Source organism: Dromiciops gliroides, chromosome 3 (genome assembly GCF_019393635.1).
Source record: "Dromiciops gliroides isolate mDroGli1 chromosome 3, mDroGli1.pri, whole genome shotgun sequence".
NCBI lineage: Eukaryota > Metazoa > Chordata > Mammalia > Microbiotheria > Microbiotheriidae > Dromiciops > Dromiciops gliroides.
Window position 1 is genome coordinate 153,506,088 of NC_057863.1, and position 13,613 is coordinate 153,519,700.

Sequence of the window (13,613 nt, forward strand, 5' to 3'; positions counted from 1 at the left end):
GCCAAACTGGGCTGCTCACTGTCATTGGAACACACTTGTTTCCATATCATCTCTGCTTTTATTTCCTCCCTTTAGAATGCCTTCTCCCTTTTTCTGTCTGTTTGAAATCTTACCTATTTGCCAAGGCATTCCTCAAATAATGCCTCGTCCATAAAATCTTCATTGATCTCTTCTTCCCATCTTTAGAGGCAATCTCTTCCATTCTGTGTTTCCACATTGTTTGTACTTCTTCACAATTCATTACATTCTGCCCTTTTTTATAGATGTTTCTATGTCTTATCTCTCCTATTAGACTGTTAACTCCATGAGGGCAAAATTGTTTTCTTGTATATCTTCGCAACCATCATAGTATTGACATTGTTTTCTGCACCAAGAACTTGCAAAGATTGTTGAATTGAATACAAATCAACTGAATTTGCTGGAAAAAACAAATATATCTAAAGCCAGGAGTTGCTGCTCTATTTCCACATCCCCTTGGAGATCATTCCTAGAACTTTTTGTTTACATTAACCAACTATTTGGAACAAGTCCCTTTAGAATAATGGCCAGTTAAAAAGACTATGAACAGTTCAAAATTAAACTCTGAAAGCATGTTTTTAAATAGTGTAACCCAGGCTTGTCTAAGCATGCCCAGGTTGCCTAATGTGGAGGCCTCTGTGTCTCCTACCACATGGGTGAGGGTAGCCTTTGATCCTGTGCCGATGTCAAGACTGGGATGGGTGCTTTTTTCCCACCCCTTTCTTTTAGTCTGAGCTTTTTTTTGGCCACTCTTATCTGCTGGGTTTATAGGGTGAAAGTCACAGTTCAGCCACAGCATGGGTACCATGAACTGAATTGGTAAGAGGGGAAGCACTTTCCTTCCTCTGATCTCCCTGTCTTACCCTGATTGCAAGAGATGAGCCTGAGCTGTTTCTTTCTGGTCTGTACTGTTTGTCCTCCTCAGTTTCAGATATTGAAGGTGATCCCCACAGGACCCAGGAGTTTGAGCCATAGCAACCTTGGAATCAGGATTGCAGGTCAGATGGTGCTGCCAGCCAGCCTGGCATGGAAAGCTTGGGAAGCAAGTGTGTCTGGGACTTGAGCCCAGGAGAGTTTTGGACTTTGAACTGGGACTGTGTTCTATGGGAAGTAATCTAAGCTATGAACATAATCCTCTCTCCCTCCCCAGAGAGTGAGATGGCATAGAGGGGATGGGTAGTATGCCTCCCATGTATTGGGAGGAATAAGTTTGTATATTTGTGATCGTACCTGTTGAAGTAAATATTCCTATGTAAAAGTGAATCCAACCGAATCCTCAGGAAAAGCCTTCCCTAGTTTGGAGTGTAAAATCTAGAATAGTGCACTAAGTACTCAGGAAAAAGGGGGGAGGGGTCAACGTAGAGAACAGAGGAGGGGAAGGGAAGGTGGGAGATATTTCCCACCCACATAACACTAATGCTGCCATATTCTCTCCCCTCTCCCAAATTGTCTAATTCTTCATGTGAGGAAAATCAAATTCCCTATAGCTATTTTCTTTTCAGTGTTCTCAGTCAACATATAAAGCCACTGTAATACACACCAGAGAATCATGGGATCATAGATTGGTATCTGGAAAGGATTTCGAAGGTTATCTAGTTCAGGGCTTCTTAACTTTACAACCAGAGGGTCTGTGAATTTGAATGGGAAAATTACATCTTTATTTTCACTAATGAAATTTAGCATTTCCTTCCATTATGAATATAAATAAGAAACCACAGAAATATTAGCAGTACCTGTGGCTTTGTCACCAATAGAAATAAAAGATATTTTCATATCACATTTTGGTTGTTGTAGAAATCTCCAAATACCATTTTCATTCATCACTTCTTTGAAATTACTTTAGTTACCACGCTTACTGCTAGAGCTCATGTGATCACTGCCTTCCTGTCTATACAAGCTTGTACAACATATCTGACCAACTATTAGGTAATTTGCTGTTTAGCCAAATTTTGAAGTTAAAGATTTCTCACATCGGTGACCCAGACATCTATCTTGTCTTCTAGCATTCCCCATCTACAAATGTTTGTTGGTCTATGTGTGGAAGGAAGTGTTTTCATTATTTGTTAAAGTTATTTGTTAAAATTTAGCAAAGCCATGCAGTTCAAATGAGAATCCTTAAGTCTTAGTAAAACTTTTCCTCCCTACCCTCTACTACTAAGACTACAGTAAAAAAATCTGATAGTTGAGACAACTATTGAAATGCATTAACTAATTTATTTTTATTGCTAACAGACCATGCCATGACATGGATTGTGTATAGTTTTTTTGTTTTGTTTTGGGTTTTGGGGGGGTTTTTTGCAGGGCAATGGGAGTTAAGTGACTTGCCCAGGGTCACACAGCTAGTAAGTGTCAAGTGTCTGAGGCCGGATTTGAACTCAGGTACTCCTGAATCCAGGGCTGGTGCTTTATCCACTGTGCCACCTAACCGCCCCCTATAGTTTTTTTTAATTTAGTGAGTAGAGAGGTTCACTTTTTTTTCATTCATACTCACTTTTTATCTCTTGAATAAAGTCAGGTCATAAGCCACATGTTGCACAAATGATATTAGGGTAGTATTATTCTCTGAAAATACTATGCATTTAAAAAATAACTTCACAGGCCAGCTGCTAACCATCAGAAATGAGAATCATTATTTCTAGGAACGCACAGAAAGTCACATATGTTCTAGGACCCAAGCTCAGTTTGACTCCAAATGAAATAAGAGTCCAGTTCCAGGAAGGACACAACTCCTGAGTTGGTGCTGAAATTCTTGTGACTGTGGGAGAGTTAAAAACCCTTAAAGGTTTTAAAAAACTTTGGGTAAATTGTAAGACTTGCTTATTTGTCATATGATTTTTGAATTAATTGACATATTTACTTATTTCAATGCAGATTTGTCAAACAACTTAAAACAGAAAAGATTGAGTTTCAAAAAATAATAATTAAATCAAATATTTCATTTTAGCTTTGTTTTATATTTTGAAACACTAAAATTTAAGTTTAAATGTGGAAAAGAGAAGGATGATGAAGTATGGTTTCATTTGCCTTAATGAACATGATGGAACACACAAAAGCCACAGTGCTTTTCAGTGGAAAAATTCTTCAAATGGAAGTATGAAGCCAGCAAAAATGAAAAATCTCCTCATATCTGTCCATCCTGAAAATACATCTAGAGGTGCAGGTACTTTTTTTATATAAAGAAGCTCAGTTCATAAAAACTAGGACATTTCTTAATCTTGGATTTGGCATTTCAAAAATACAAAACAAAACCCTTTTCTTTCTTTCCTTCTTTCTTTCTTTCTTTCTTTCTTTCTTTCTTTCTTTCTTTCTTTCTTTCTTTCTTTCTTTCTTTCTTTCTTTCTTTCTTTCTCTTTGAGGCAATTGGGGTTAAGTGACTTGCCCAGGGTCACACAGCTAGTAAGTGTCAAGTGTCTGAGGCCCTGACTCCAGGGCCAGTGCTCTATCCACTGTACCACCTAGCTGCCCCACAAAATCCTTTTCTTGAAGTACCTTATAAAGTGAAAAAAAGCTCTTTGCATTGTTATCATGAATTCCTTTCCATGCAGACATGCACTGGCCATAGGCCAACACAGGCTAACAACCCTGAAAGTTTTGTCAACATCCATAATAGTCAACACTTTATGAGAAGTAGTTCTTTGAATCATCATATTTAAAAAGATTTTGTCAAGAAATGGGAGCAAAGTACAAGTGCTTCCTTACCATGCAGAACTTTCTTAACTTTCAAGAGGATAAGTATTGAAGTGCTTCTTTGAAAGTAAGGGAAGGATTTCCATTTTTTTCTTAAAGGAAAAACTACTTTGGGAGCATTGGTTGGCTGGCCTGGAAGATATTTTAAATCATAAGAATAAGATAAAATTTTCAGTTCAAAGTTCCAAAGTTACCAGTATGTAGGTACTAAAAATTTAGTAGCTTTCCCAGCTAAATTTCTTTTTTTTTTCCTTTTCTTTTTTTTTTTTTTGCAGGGCAATGAGGGTTAAGTGACTTGCCCAGGGTCACACAGCTAGTAAGTGTCAAGTGTCTGAGGCTGGACCTGAAGTCAGGTCCTCCTGAATCCAGGGCTGGTGCTTTATCCACTGCGCCACCTAGCTGCCCCCCCCCCAGCTAAATTTCTAATGTGGAAGAAGAGCAGAGGCCAAAATTCTGAAAACTTTCAAATACTAGAGGAAGTCCTTTAGGAAGATGGAATTGATATGCAAAATGTTCTATCAGTTTCTTGGAAAAAAGAAATCTATGAATATATGGAAACACTTTAAAATTTTTTCAATAGTTATTTCTGTCCTGATATCATTAAAATTGAGCCATGGAGTCTCAGTCCTTTTCTTTATGATATAGACTGTATCTAATACGCTGATCTAGCCAAAAATGTTCTTATTGGTTTAGCACAAAAACTGACTAAAATTGAAACTTAATTCAAAACTGATGGAATTTGGGTGTTCTTGAGAAAAATCTATCACTGCTTTGTAAAGAAATCTATGGAAGCTTTAGTACCATTTATAACAACCTATCTTTGTGAGTTGGGATTTTCAAGACATAAACATTAAAACAAAGAATTAAAATCAATTGGACGTCTAATATGACATGTTCTGTCTTGCCAAAGACTACCCAATAGTTGGAAGGGCAGCTAGGTGGCACAGTGGATAGAACACTGGCCCCAGAGTCAAGAGGACCTGGGTTCACATCTCACCTCAGACACTAGTTGTGTGACCCTGGGCAAGTCACTTAATCCCAATTGCCTTACACATCCTGGGCCATCTCCAGTCATCTTGATGTATATCTTACCACTGGACCCAGATGGCTCTAGAGGAGAGAGATTGGTGACCTTGCATAACCCTCCCTCACTTAAATCCAGTTCAGTGTAAATCATAATATCACCCTGATATCTTGGTCCTCTCTGAACATGAAGAACATACAACAACAAAACAACAACCCCACAGTTTAGTTAATATTCTTATTTAAGCTAAGCAATATCATTGTCCTTTAAAACATAAAATTTAATTCTAATTTACCTAGATTTTAAAATATTTTATTATTATTTAATTTATTAATAAAGAAGATATATAATTATTGATATTTTCATAACTGTATTCCAATAAACCTCATTTCCTTTGTCATCCTATATATTTTATTTTATGCATTTCAAAACACTATTCTAAGAAAGGGTCCACAGGCCTCACCAGACTACCAAAAAGGTCCGTGACATTAAAAAGAACTTCTGATCTAGTCCAACACTTTCGTTTACAGAAGAAATTGAAACTCAAAGACATTTAGTAATTTGGCCAAGACACATAGGTACTAAGTATATCAAAAACAGGATTTAAACCTAAGGCCAGTGACTCCAAATATATCGCTCTTTGTACCAGATCATTGGCACCTCTGTATTGCCACAATAAAACGAACTTTCCAACAACAAACATTCAACCGACAAGCACACTGAAAAGATGTTTGAAAATTTTGCATTTCCTTTAAAGTAGGACCTGCTTATATAATGGGGTTTTATTACCTTTAAAATATCCAAAATTTAGAATATCACCCAAATTCTAAGTAATATTTTATTTGTTCTTTTTGGAATCCTTGCTTTTAATTGTTTATTGCTATTCTTTAGAATTGCTAAAATAATAATTAGATATTTACAAAAGTGGAAGTTGTTGCCTTGCTGAGTGCTGATTTCCTTATCAGTACAGGTCAAACATTTACAGCTGGAAAGGCTCCTAGAGTTTATGTAGTCTAACCCCATCAGTTTACACATGAGAGGTGAAGTGACTTCCCCAATGTTGAGCAGCTAATCAATGGCAGAATCTGGATCTCAACAAAGGATCTCTGTTACCATAACCTTTCCCCTGAACCACCCTGTTTCTTAAATAGAGGCAAAGTTACTACTTGCTAGGGAGGTTTTAAAGGAGATTCATCAGGTACAATTTGGGCCAGATGTCCCTCAAGGCTCCTTCCAATTCTGAAATTCTGATGTTCTGTAAGTTAAAAATAATACTTCTTTAGAAATCAATTTGAAAAACAGATCTACAGCTAAACATGATGCTGTAAGATACCACTTCTGTTTTCCCTTCTTTTTTTTCAAGTTGAATGATAAATTTCTATAAAATGTAAGGTCCCTGGGGACAGGGCTTTTTATTTCTTGCCTATGTACCTACAGCACGTAACACAGTCCCTTGCACACTGTGAGGTGTTTAGTTAGTTACTGAATTGCACTGAATATATCACAACAAAACAATAGCAAACAGCCACTTCCTGTTGCTAAAATGATTAATTTAAACCTTTCACCTCTGTGGTGAAGGAAAAAAAAAAAGCAAATGCAAACAAGTACAGTGCTATTTCTGGTAAATCTATGCTGGATTATTCAGCAAAGTCTGGGCTTTCCCTTCCCCATAACCACAGTGGGTTTGAGGTAGTAGAGTTCAATGGGCGGAACTTAGCAGAAATAAATGAACTTGCTTTGGGTTTTCCTAAGAAGCCTTAGATAGATAGATTACATAAAAAGAATGTGTTTTCATTTCTCCTTCTCAAAATAAGGATCATAATATTTATGATGTTTGGAAGTGCTTTTCTGATATGTTTCTTGAAATGCAGAGGCTGCTACCCCTTTTGGAAATCAATAAAGTATAAATCACAAATACATACATACATTACTGCACACCTAGCTATTTGAAGGATTTGCGGTTTGATCCAACACTGACATATTGTCCAGCACATAGTAGGTACTTAATAAACATTAATTAGATAATTAATGATTTATCCATGTGTGGGTATATTTACCACTAATACAACTCACCTGTTCTTTAAAGTTGTTGTGGCAAAAAAAAATCATCTAATTATGAAACCATTCAAAGTTAGCACTGATGTCAGCCTTCCCTAACCCTTCTTAAACCCAGGGCTTTCCTTCTTTTTATTATTATTTATTTATCCTGTATATAGTTTGCTTTGTATATATTTGTTTGCATGTTGTCTCTTCCATTAGATTATAAGTGTGTGAGGACAGGGACTATCTTTTCCCTCTTTTTTATCTCTAGGGCTTAGCACAGTGCTTGGCACATAGTAGGTCCTTAATAAATGTTTATTGACTAATTGAGATGAAAGACATTTCTTCTAGACCCATGGGGGAATATTTCTAACTTGGTTTGACCTGCCAGAGTTTGCATTCTGCTGACATGATCTTTGATAAACCTCTGCATCTTGGTGGGGTAATAGGGTAGGATGCTGGGTGTGGACCACATCTGAAGATATCTATAAGATATATGATATCTCCAAAGATAGAGGAGGAACAATGTGAATCTATGGAGACTTCTGGGGTCTGAAGTTTTTGTTCATTTCCTGAGGCAAGTAAATATTGCACGGTTTTGGGACAAGGAAAGATCTGGGGGAAAAAAAAAAAAACCTGCTTCCCCCAGTGGTCCAGGGATATGATGGAGCTTAAGAGACTAAGGAGAGGCAGAGAGTAGGGCTAAAGGTAGCAGGCCTCATCAAGTAGGAGCTGGCGTGAAAGTTCAAATATTAGCAAGAGATGCAGGTTTTATTTTCCCAGGCTGCAGTTAAAGAATGACAAAATATCAAGGGAGGGGAATGGTCAAAGTGTAAGATGGTCCTATTAATGGTGGCCTGTCACAAACTTAACTATTCCTATTCCACATTCCTTCAGCTGGGTGTTGCTGGGGCCTGTTTCCAGGTGTGTTCCATTACTCTGTTATAAACTGTGTTTTATGGAGTAGTTATCCCCCATAAACCCCTGTCAACGTAGCCATGTGAATTGCCTTGTGTCCACTGGTCCACAGCGTGAAGGTTTGGGGACATTTCTGGGGAGTGACACAAGAGAAAGGGACCTTTCCTAGTGCAAGGCTGGAATGCCAACACCTGACCATTGTTGGAGATCCTCTCTCCCTAATTGGGGCATATTCATGGTTCATAACTTAACCAACAAGGGCATGAATAGTATAAACCTACTCTTTTCCGTGTGCTTCATAGACTATGAGACTATCCTGTTGTTTCATTGTGTAACTCAAACAACTGACTCACAAATAACAATGGGGATCTAGGACTCCATAGAGAAATATGGATAGTTGGATGGGTGGATGGGTGGGTGGGTGGGTGGATGAATGGATAAATAAATGGAGAGATGGGTAGATGTATAGAGACTCTCAAGTTCATGTATCAGTATTTTACTCTTAAAATTTTTATGGTCCATTTGTTTCAATTCTCATAAAAACACTTAAAGCTTCACTTTTTGCATTGTTAATTTGTTTGACAAGGAGTCTGTGTAAGAGCATTGTCTACAAAGTTGGACAACCTTGAATCAAATCCACCTGCTAATGCATACTTGTGTGAGCAAGTCACTTAATTTTCCTGGGTCTTAGGGGCAGGTCTGATGTCAGCACCCTATTAATTCAGGTTCAGTGTAGATCCAGCTAACAAAAAATGCTTAATTAGATATCACCTAGAAAAGATATTAGCAAGGGGGTAGCTAGGTGGCGCGGTGGATAAAGCACCTTCCCTGGATTCAGGAGGACCTGAGTTCAAATCCAGCCTCAGACACTTGACACTTACTAGCTGTGTGACCCTGGGCAAGTCACTTAACCCTGACTGCCCTGCAGAAAAAAAAAGAAAAGATATTAGATTTAGTAGCACTTAATATCAGCTTTGGTAGACATGGCCTCCCTCACATATTTATGGAAATGCATCCAGTCAGCAGAGAAGAGTTTGGTAACTAGTATGGTACCAGGCACCCAACAAATCTGAGAGTCCCAGACTCCAAGTAGTTTTTATGAACTTAGGTAGTCAGGAATATGCATCAAAGGAGTAAGGGCTGGTCAGGACCCAGGGATAGCTCTGTTGCCTTTTAGGGAAAAGTAATAATAATTCTGTTGAGGGAGAAAAGGAAGAGGCATGGAACTAAAGTATAATGTGGAGGGTGGAATGGGAGATGTAGAGCCCTAACCTATGTTGTGGGGGAAATAGTAGTAGATAACATCTACAACATAGAGGGATTTGGACCTCCAAGGTTCCTTACAACTCTAGATCTATGATCCTATAATCATAATAGCTAACATTTATGTAACACTTTAATGTTTGCAAAGCGCTTTACATAGATTGTCTTATTTGATCCTCACAACAGTTCTGTGAAGTGGGTACCATTATTATCATCCACATTTTACAAATGGAGAAACTGGGGCTGAAAGAAATTAGTTGATTTACCCAGGGTCACAGAGTTGATTAGTGTTTGAGACAGAATTTGAACACAGGTCTTTCTGACTTCAAGTCCAGCACTCTAGGCATTATGCCATTTGGCTTGGTTCCTATAATCCTATTCAACAGACTATGATTGAATATATCCGAATAGAGGAACACAACAGCACACATTCAATCACCATGAAGTATGTTACCATGGCACACTGGAGACAAAAGAAAATGGATTTGAATCTTTCTCTATTGTCTACTACCTATGTAACCAGGGGTAAGTTACCAAGCTTCTAGGAAAGAAGGAAGGAAGAAAGGATTCATTCAGTGCTCACTATGTGCTAGGAAGTGTACCAAGCACTCATAATAGAAATACAAGCAAAAAGACAGTGCCTGGCCTCAAGTAGCTTATATTAGAATGAGGGAAGACAACACAAAAAGGAGCTAGAAATGAGACGGGGAATAACATGAACCCACATAGGGACATGGTGGCTAAGTCAATAAAATCAGAAGCACAACTGGAAGAGGAACAAAGTTTGGCCAATCTGAACCCCTCTCCAAAATGAGGACCCTAGGAGGAACTCATGATAGGAAAAGGAGAATGGTAGGGAAGATGAATGTTTCAAATAGTAGACAGCTGGAGAGATAAACAGACATAACACTTATTAAGCATTTATTATGTGGCAAACACCATGCTATAAAATATAAGCAAGTCATATAGTCCCCTCCTTCAATAATCTTACATCCTAATGGTGGAAGGCAGTGCATAAAAAAAAAAAAGCTGAAAAGGTCATCTGTTTGGTGGCCTGGTCTAGACATGTCCAGGAAGTAAAATGGAGGCTGCTTCTGAATAAGATAAGTCAAAGGCTCACCAATCAGAGCCTGGTGACCTAGGGAAGAGTATATGTAGGGGAAGATGTGGATGATGGCTAGAGTGCAATGTGGTGTATGGAGATGGCCAGAAAGGGACTGCGGCATCAGTTATAAACTGAGAATGATAATAATCTCTTAAGCACCAACCTCAGAGGTGACCATGAAGAAGACATGAGATATCATATGGTAAGTGTTTTGATATGGCAGTCAAAAAAAAGATAAAGATAATGAAGGGCCAGACCGTATTATATTGACAAGTATTGTATTTCATTTTGCTTGCCAAATTTGAGGAGTATTTCTGGAAAAGCATATCTGAAAGAGCACTAACAGGATAGTTAGGGGACCAGACACAATTCAATTTAATTCAATTCAACTGATTGTTTGTTTTTGGTGGCGCAATGAGGGTTAAGTGACTTACCCAGGGTCACACAGCTAGTAAGTGTGAAGTGTCTGAGGCCAGACTTGAACTCAGATCCTCCTGAATCCAGGGCTGGTACTTTATCCACTGCACCACCTAACTGCTCCAATTCAATTGTAATAGTAACTATTTAGGGCTTACTCTGTGGTAAATGTTGGTGACACAAAGACAAAGTCATAACAATAGCTTTTGCCCTCAAGAAGCTTACTTTTACTGGAAGATACAGGATATATAGAATTAAGAATAATTATATGCAAAGTAGGGGTAGGTAGTTGGCACAGTGGATAGAGTGATGGCCCTGGAGTCAGGAAGACCTGAGTTTAAATCTGTCCTTAGACACCTACTAGCTGTGTGACCCTGGGCAAGTCACTTAAAACATCCAAGGTCATCTCCAGTCATCCTGATGTATAATATGGACCCAAATGGCTCCAGAGGAGAAAGTGAGGTTGCTGACCTTGCACAGCCCTCCATCACTTAAATCCAATTCAGTGCAAGTCATGACCTCATTCAGATGTCATGGTCCACATGTGTGTGTGTGTATTTATACACACACATATATAATATATATTTTATACACACACATATATATAATATATTTTTATACACACACATATATATAATATATTTTATACACACACATATAATATATTTTTATACACACACATATATATAATATATTTTATACACACACATATAATATATTTTTATACACACACACATATATAATATATTTTATACACACACACATATATAATATATTTTTATGCACACACACATATATATAATATATTTTATACACACACATATATATAATATATTTTTATACACACACACATATATAATATATTTTTATACACACACACACATATATATAATATATTTTATACACACACACATATAATATATTTTTATACACACACACATATATATAATATATTTTATACACACACACATATATAAAATATATTTTTATACACACACATATATAATATATTTTATACACACACATATAATATATTTTTATACACACACACATATATATAATATATTTTTATACACACACACATATATATAATATATTTTTATACACACACATATATATAATATATTTTATACACACACACACATATATATAATATATTTTTATACACACACACATATATATAATATATTTTTATACACACACACACACACATATATATATATATATACAGAGAGAGAGAGAGAGAAGGGGCTAAATGGAAGAGGCTCCAAAAGGCAGAAACAGAACTAGGAACAATGGGGTAGACATTGTAAAGAAACAACTTGGGGCTTACTGTCAGGAAAATTTTCCTAGTTACACAAAAGTGAAATGAATTGCAAGTGCTAGGGAGTTCTCCCTCACCAGAAGTGTTCAGACTTGGCCCCTTGTCAGACATACCATAGAGAGAATTCCTGTTCAAATACTAGCTAGCTAACTAGGCACCAGATTGGCTCCATATTCTCCGAGGTTCCTTTCAAGCCTCAGACTTCTGAGGTCTGAGATTCTGTGATTTGGGGATGTCAGCTGTTAGTATAATATGGTGTTATTGGTGCACAAGTACCACCTAGAGGCAAACCAAGGTAAAAGCAGCCACCCTTTAGTTCAATTAATATATCCAAACAAAATCTTGCTGTAGCATATGCCTGACTAAGATTTACCAGAAGTGCATTGCATTGCCAAAATACATGCCTACTTTTGCAAAAGGATGGCTTATACTTTGTGGTAAAAAACATATTTCATATTTCAACAAATGTCAACTTTAAAATAAAATGTTGGGAGATAGATGTCAAGATACATATTACTGGCATGATTTGCTTACAAGGAGTGTCCTGGTAAATTAAAATAGACAGATGGAAATATTTAGTGCTGTACCTACCAGTACTCAAAAAAGTTTAAAAATTCCATAAAGGAAGGAATCCAGCAGCAGATTTTGACTCCATACCTGCTGACATTATAGTCAGGAGTATACCTTTTTATCCCAAAGAGACCTAAAAAGTCAAATTCAGTAACTTTAGATATCTGCATGGGATTTTACTTTCCCCTCACCATCTCCTCTCACCCCAGTGGCTGCCCCAATTCCATGGGGAAGCTGGTCAGAAAACACTGCTGTTCACACCCTGGGATGAGCTCTGATTCTTCCAGCCCTGCCTCTATACCCTCTGTAACTTGGCCTGTGATAGCCTTGAGCCTTGTCATTCACCTTGTTACCCCCTCGGGGCAGTTAAGTGGTATAATAGAGAGCACTGGCCCTGAAATTGGGAGGCCCTGAATTCAAATCTCACCTCAGATACGCACTAGCTGTGTGGCCCTGGGCAAGTCACTTAACCCCAATTGCCTTAAAACATCCAAGGCTCTCTCCAGTCATCCTGATATATATCTTGCCACTGAACCCAGATGGCTCTGGAGGAAAGAGTGAGGTTGGTGACCTTGTATAGCCCTCCCTCACTTAGATCCAATTCAGTGTAAGTCATGACATCACCCTGATGTCACGGTCCTCTTTGAGAATGAAAGGCGATACAACAACAATTTGCCACTTAGTACTTACAGGCTTTTCCATCTGCCTTGCAACTGAATGCACCTATTTGGTTGTGCCCCTCATTAGATTATGAACTCCATAATAGTAGCAACTATATCACTTATATTTGTGTCCCTGGTGTTTAGTACAGTGCATGGCATAGAGTTAGAGCACTTAATAAATGCTTTTTCATTCATTTATTCATTAATTCATTCAATAAAGAGTGCATCCCTTCCACGAGGAACAGCTTACAAGAATATCAGAGGGAAGATAGGCTGTCAAAGTTAGGGAATGGTCAATAGTCTAGGTTGGCATGGGAGCAAAGAATTCATGAAGGGAAAGAGCATGAAATAAACCTGGAAAGGTAAGTGGGAGTCAGCTTCTGGAGAGTCTTAAATGCCAGGTTAAGGAGTTTGTATTTTATCTTATAGACAGTCTCCAGATTGATAAAACAGCTGAGGAATTTCTCAAGTTAAACAGTTGTGGCTTACCTAGGGTGAATGTGGAAACAGGGAAGGCTTCCGGTTCTTCTCACTTGTGTTTGGTAATATGTAACAAGATATTTGTTGGACATAATGTTTGCATAG